Below are 7,372 nucleotides of genomic sequence, written 5' to 3'. Positions count from 1 at the left end.
AACATTTTTGCAAAAAGTTATGATGATGGATTTACTTTCTTCTTCCATGCTGAGATTTGTGGAAAACATGTTTAAATAAACCAATTTTAGCTGGGGCATAATCTTGCCCCAAAAAGGGCCTTGTGCTCCATGTTCTTTCTGAGAGACATGTTAAGCCTCAGGAGGGAAAGGCTAGACAACATTAGAAATCTATTGCTTCTGTCATAATGTGTAGTGTTTGCTTTGGATCAAGTCAGCAGCGATGAAAGGGCAATGTTCACCAGTTAACGCAAAGAGGGCTGAGGCTGAGGGTGCAGTGCGCTGAGGAGGGCCAATGAGCCTTCAGGGGACAGCGTCAACATTGCATACCACAATGTCTCTGTGGAAACTTCTTCAAGCTGTTGTTAATGGTGTGCAGAGGATCACTATCCAGTTTTATTTGATGTGATCTCTGTCACGACCTCACAAGCTGCAGACACATATCAGCGAAGGATGCTTTAAATGTAAGAAAAACAACAACAACAACAACAAACATTAAAAGTCCATATTTACTGGAGAAATTTTTAAAGAGAAGTTTCTACTTTGTTGTAAAAACAAGTATGATTACAGTGAGACCATACGACTTCTAAATACTGTAATACCTCTCTGACAGCAATTTGAATTCTGAAATAAATGTTTGGATGATAAATTTGGTGATGGGGATATCTTGTAATTTACCCTCATCTGTAATATTTAGCTGACATCTGACATATGAAAATTCTAGCTTGGCTCAGTGACTCTGGCAGTGACTCAAATAGCGAGAGTTCTTTGTATTTTTGCCTCTGTAGCGTAATCAGAAACATAATACATGACCAAGGTTTCCAGTTCTGTAAGCTAAGTTGGACCAAAAAACTACATGTAAGATTAAAGATATTTATTGTATAAAGAATGATCTTCAGTAGTCCTGTAGATGCCAAGGGACAAAGCAAGAGCGTAGGAATTAATCTGAAGAGAAGAAGAGCAGGTTCAATGGTGTCCAATGTGAGACGATAGACTGGAAATGTTGAGCCTTTATTTATTTAGTGAAAGTTACCAGTGCTGGGGCAAGAAGCTGGAGGTCCTGAGTGGTTGGTAAAGGGCACAAAAGGGTAGAATGAGGTAACGCTTGATTTAAAGTTTTCCTGCTGGGAAGTGAACCTTCGCCCCTCTCTCAACCGTTTTGCTGCCCTGCGTTTGTTGTGATTCTTGGATGTTTCAGTTTTGGTTTTCATAAACACATGTGTTTTGATCACTATGAGATCTTTATTATTGCTCAAAGGTCTTTCCGTATTCAATTAATGTACCTATGTTCAACATTGCTGGTTAGTAAGTTGTAGCCATATTAGTTAATTCTTTGTATAGTTTCTTATTTTATTCTTGTGTCTTTTTGTGTATATGGATTTATTTCTCTTAGATAATTGCTAGTCTTTTCCACATGGTTTGTCTTTTCTTTGTGTTTCGCTAAGCTTTTTCTGTGCTGTTATTCGTCTTCACTCAGCCTGCCGGTTTGTTCTGCTCCACAGCTGTTGCTGATCCCATGATTACCTCACCTGCATTCAGTGTCGCTTTCCACACAGTATATAAGATCACTGGTTTTTGATTTTTGTTTTCATTGTTCTTTGCTGATTCATCTGTTCAACCCTGCTTTGTTTGTCCTGTAACTGTGCCTTCAATCATCCCTGTGTTCTTGAGGGTTTTTTTTTTACACTTATTTAGTTTAGTTTCACTACAGTTTAAGTTTTGAGGTTTTGGGATCTTGGTCAATTTTTTTTTATAAATTACCTTTTGCATCACTATTTTTTTTTTTTGTTCCATCTCTGCCTCTCTTTTGCTTGTGTCTGACTCCTCTTTTGTGACAGTATGTAACTCCATTCATTTTCCTATTGACTCACTTGTTGCTGTTGAAGGGGGTTAGTTGTGTGTGTTTAGACTGAAATGGAGTGTTGCTTTTCATCTACAAAGAGTTTTGCATGTAGGTCAAAAACTTTTGTTCTGACAAAATACATTGCGATTTTTTTGTTTGTAAATTGACAATGTGAAAAAGGGTGAGGGATATTTATGTTTACATAAAGCGCTGTAGATATTTTTTTCTTCTGGTGTGGTAGTTTGAGGAATTTAGGAACATCTTCGAAGGAGTATTGAGGAGTTCCTCAGGAAAGTAGTTCATGTCCATAAAGAGACGTATGGTTTGAGGAGGTGCAAAGAAAGTGTCACAAAGTGAGAGCTGGATTACCTATGAGCAATTCTATGGACAATCAGGTGCTGAATGAGCATCCTGCTGTTTCTTTCAAACAAAAAGGTGGAAGAGGTGACTGAAATAAGTTGGCAGCCTTCATTGAGACCAGTAACTACTCATGGGAGTGGAGGGGGGAAAAAAACAATCACTGGCCACAATAACTGATCATTTATCCCATGTCATTTCACCTATGTGGTTTTGGAAACTTTGCACCAGATTTCATATGACTATGCATGAGCTCATTTCCCAGGGAGAAGTTTCACAATTGCCTTATGCTGACAGTTTATTTCCTCATTCAGCAAAAAATGTCTAGTAACAGAAATTCACTTGGTTGCATGTCGTACTTTGTAGGAATCAACTGGTCTAAACACACATAAGTTTAAAACAGGGTGTGATAGACTTTAGAGAAAATGCACAGTTCAATAATATAAAAAAGGAATACAGTTGAATTATTAAAATGTTTATCTCCATGTATTAATTTGCTCAACTACAACAAAATATAAACCTAACTTGAGTCGTTTATGTAAAGGGGTAGAAAACAATTTGTTTAGGGCTGTAATATTGGGAGGAAGATGGAATATATGAACCAGAAATGGGAATACAACTTAAACTATCCAAGGGACAAGCTGACCTGGAGTCACCATGACACAGTGAGTTTGAGGCTAAAAGTTGAATGAATATATAAGCAATAAAATGAAGTATTAGAATCAAACCAAATAAAAGCATGTATGTTTTTTTTTGTGAGTAAAAGCAGACAAAAATTAGGCAGAATCGTTCTGGAAATGAGTTAATGTCAAAAGCAAATTTTAAAAAATGCACGGGGACAGGCAAAGGAACCGGAATAAAACAAGAACAACATGACCTGCACAAAGAGTCAGGACAGCCTGAAAGAGAAGTACTGAATAAAGGAGTGTAAATACAAGATCATTACTGGGAGACTTTTCTGGTGAGTCTGATTAACTGCTGCATGGAAGCTTGGAGAGGACATGAGCCAGGACACTGAGGGGAAAATACTACAAGGAAGCACACATATGAATAAAATGATCACACAAGAGAATGCATGTAAAGCAGGAATGCACATCAAAACAAATCACTGGAATACAAAACTCAAAACTAGAAGCGTAAGTTATAGAAGTCAATTTTCAACGGATCATGAAAATAAATCAATTACCTTGCGGGATAAAGCCCAAAACATGCTGTCTCTGCTGCAAATGAGAGCCAGCTACTAAAGCAGTAATGCACTTAAAATGTACAGCATGGGGAGACTTCCAGTTTCATTTCCAAAATGTCTTCATTTCTTTTATGACATAAATAAATGAAGACACATAAATTTCAAAGTTCAAAACACAGCAGGGCAAAAGTGCTGTTGCTTCGGGAGGAAAGGTAATGTAAAACTGCAGGCCAACTTCGCACAAACATAAAACCTTAAACAGTCGGGACCCATTTCACAGCGTGCATGCTTTGAACAATCAATCCGCACTCAGTCCATTCAACTCGAGTTCACCCTGCGATCAAGAAGAAAATTCCCGCTGCTCTTAGCCGGCAGAGAGCAGGCACGCTCTGCTGTGAGGAGACATGCTGGATGGGGGTTTTATTAAATGAAGTAAAATAAACAGAGGGAGTAGTTGCTACATATTTTTGCCAAAGCTGGAACCCACAAGAATTTTAAAGGAAAAGAATCCTCACAGCATGGTGCTTTTTTAATCCGACCTCAAACCCATTCTGAGCACATAGACTAAACAAAGTACCACTCAGTAACCCAACGTACTCGCATGTATGCAGCCTCACGGCAAATTCATCCTACAACTGCATAAGTGAATTAAAAATAAAAGCGCCCCAACAAGAAACGCTGACGTGAACGATGAAGAAAGTTCAGTCAAAACAGCTGTAAAAGTGGGAAATAAAACGTCTTCCGAGATCAAACGCTCTCAAGAGGTTTAGTAAAGGAGAGTGTGAACACTTAAACAAGCATACTGATTGCAGATGTGTGTCAGATTAAGTCTTCGCATACACAATATGACACGCACACAGAAAAATGACTAGTTCATGACCAATTCAGACTATTTCTGTTCGAGTTGCTGTTCACATCTGTGAGACAGATGAGCGTAATGCATGGCATGTCTCACTGAAGAGTGATGCACAGTGAAATGTTTGATTTAGAGGGATGGAGAAAAAAAAAATCAGCACTCTATGTTGAGCTTTCATGGTTGGACAGAGTGGCGCTATCACAAAACTCTTCTAACTGTAGAGCAAGGGACTTGGAAGCACTGCCTGTTGTAATCTTAAGAGTCTGTGGTCTTTTGAAACTCCAGGTACCCAGAGTTCCCCAGATCATGCATAATGTCTCTTGCTTCTACTGAAGTGAGCAGTGCAGTGTGTTCCCATTAGATTTTAAAGCTAGAGAGAAAAGAGGGAATAAAAAAGATAACCTGAAATATAAAAGGAAATTGAACCGAAAGAAAGAAAAAAAACAGATGAAGTAGAAATAGAAATTGAATGCACCATTGCACTTGGTAATGAAACGATGTTTTCCACACACATTTTGTGGGAAGTATTTTTAATTTTAAATGTGATTATGTGGAATAGGAATCTGAAGATTCACAGAAAAAAAAAAAAAACCTGTAGATGATTGTGAATATTTCCTCTAAACTTACTGTTACCATATAGGAAGCAAATAAATACTTATACTGTAAGAAATGCTTTGTGACAAATAAAATTTAAACAGTAAATGCTCAAAGGGTTTGCTACTAAGAAATACAACTTTTTGCATTTTAAAATCTAAGTTTTGTGAAAAAGTATTAGACTGTGAAGATTTTATGTTTTTTTTTTTCCTAATGATACCACCACATTAGTGAAAGTGAAACCCTGTTCTGTTTCACTAGCCACACTTTCAGGCCGGTAGAATAAGGTGATTTCTTAAAGACATGACTACATGAAGCAAGTTTTAAGAGCTCAAAACGAACAACATCATGCCTCGATCTGATCTACAATGGATGAGAAACGCCAGAAATGGCATGAACCAGTGAACCACAGTCAGAGCAAATTTCCACATATGGAGAAAATGTGGTGAACCATCCCAACGGTGGTCAGCCTACAAAAACTAACACAGAGAGCACGCCAGTGACTCAACCAGGAGGTCACAAAAGGACCCAAAGCAACATCTAATGTACTATTTGTGATACTTGCCTTAACTTGAGCTGCAAAAGCAAAGGAAAACAATCTTTTATCCACCTTTAACTGGCTAAAAAGATCAAATGGATGTTTTGGAAAGTAGGCCAAGCATTTTCCTCAATAATATAAATCAAGACATTACAAAATTTTTGATTTCAGTAGTTTCCTGCAAGGGGGGACACAGCCAGGGGACACAGCCATTTGTTTTGGTGGCTCACTTTTACACAAACGAAGAGGTTAATTTGGATAGCTTTTTACATTTCATAATTCAAATAATTTGAAAACAGTCTTTTTTTTTATTTAGCCAGATTGTCTTGGTCTGATGTTAAAATTTGTTTATTGTGAAACATGCAACTGTGGAAAAAAAGCAAATCTTTCACATCTGTACACTTTCACGGTACTGAGCGTTAGACAATGAAAACCTCAGTACATAAAACCTATTGTTAAACCTCATCAAGTCTAGAGGGAGAAAGATTTCCTGTCTCCATTTATTTGTCCTTAGCGAGATTATGTAAACATGATACAAATGAAGGCCGCTGCATTAAAACCTTCGAAACCCACTGAAGCCCACTGTTGGCACTGGCAGGGTGAGCTACGTCAAGGAAAGCAGAAATTGCTGTTGAAAATAGTTTTGCGTAAAGCCTTGACTTTGTAAGAGACATGATTATGATGTAATCCCTTTGCAGAAAACAAGCCAAACTGTACAAAAAGACCTAAATTGCTCAGTTTAGGTCTGAGATTTGCTCAGTTTCATACCTACCATTCCTGTAGCCTCAGGGCACCATTTAGGTGGGCGATAATTGTGAGTATTTTCCTTGAGATAATTGCTTTATGTTGCAATTTCCCAAAGTGGAGAAATGACAGACATGCATATCAAAACAACAACAGCTCACAAGGAGGCAATGTTCTTCCAAGTGACTTGTAGGTGCAGTCAGTGCCTTTAATCCTCTTGTATCCATGACAATAACAACAGCCTACACAAACTTACACAAATAGATCCTCCTCTGTTAGGAGTATGCAAACTGCCCTTCAGACAGAAGCGCTGACTGGAGGGAAGCGGCTAAGTTTCAGCCTTTAATTGTTTGTTCTTTTGGTTAAACTTAAGAGGCTTTACTCTGAAATAATTTCATCTCATGAATCTGAAAGTACTTCAGTTGACATTAAGCTTTCATCAATACATAGACAAGCATCAAGATGAGTTAATTTTGATTGAAAGGCCATACAGCTAGTTTCACAGTTTTACACACACACACACACACACACACACACACACACACAAATCATAAGACCACTAAAACTAAAAAAAAACAAAACAAAACAAAAAAACCCAGAAATGTTATGTTATGTTGTACATAGTACACAGGAAAGACTCCTTACCATCACTGACACCTTCCACAGGGTAAGTGTGAAAGTATAATTTCTAAAAAAAAAATAAATAAATAAAAAAAACTGTCTTTTTACAGAGTGCTGTATATGAGAAATATGTTGAAATGTTGAGTGGCAGAAAAAGCTCTGTTAGAAAAAGTTGAGTAATTTGTGGAGGACATGTTTGGCATTGAATTATAGGAAGCAAATGATTGGTTGGTTGTAAAAAGATGTTTTCGTCATGCGGTAAGACAAAAGCCTTCAGCTTTGGTAGCAAAATTAGCTTAGCTAAATCATCAGATTTTACAGTTAAAGTCACCAGTCAAACGTTTTGAACAAACTTATAGCATTTATTTTATAGTAGGTTAACATGAAGATGGGCTGTAAGAGAGGAGAGAAGACATGTGGGAAAGGTCAACATCGATGACTGAGTCCTCCATACATGGGTCGCATGCTGTGACCCCAGCCTGCCACCATGACACCCATTTTGGAAAAGAAAATCATGATCCCTTTCAGGTTTAAGCTATTTTTGATCATTTCTTTATTGTATTTTTCTCTTGCCTTGTTTGTCAGTTTAGTTTATCTCTCAGTTTAGTTTATCTC

This window comes from Poecilia formosa, unplaced genomic scaffold, assembly GCF_000485575.1.
Source record: "Poecilia formosa unplaced genomic scaffold, Poecilia_formosa-5.1.2 Scaffold15, whole genome shotgun sequence".
In the NCBI taxonomy this organism is placed as follows: domain Eukaryota; kingdom Metazoa; phylum Chordata; class Actinopteri; order Cyprinodontiformes; family Poeciliidae; genus Poecilia; species Poecilia formosa.
Note: the sequence above shows the minus strand (reverse complement) of the source record.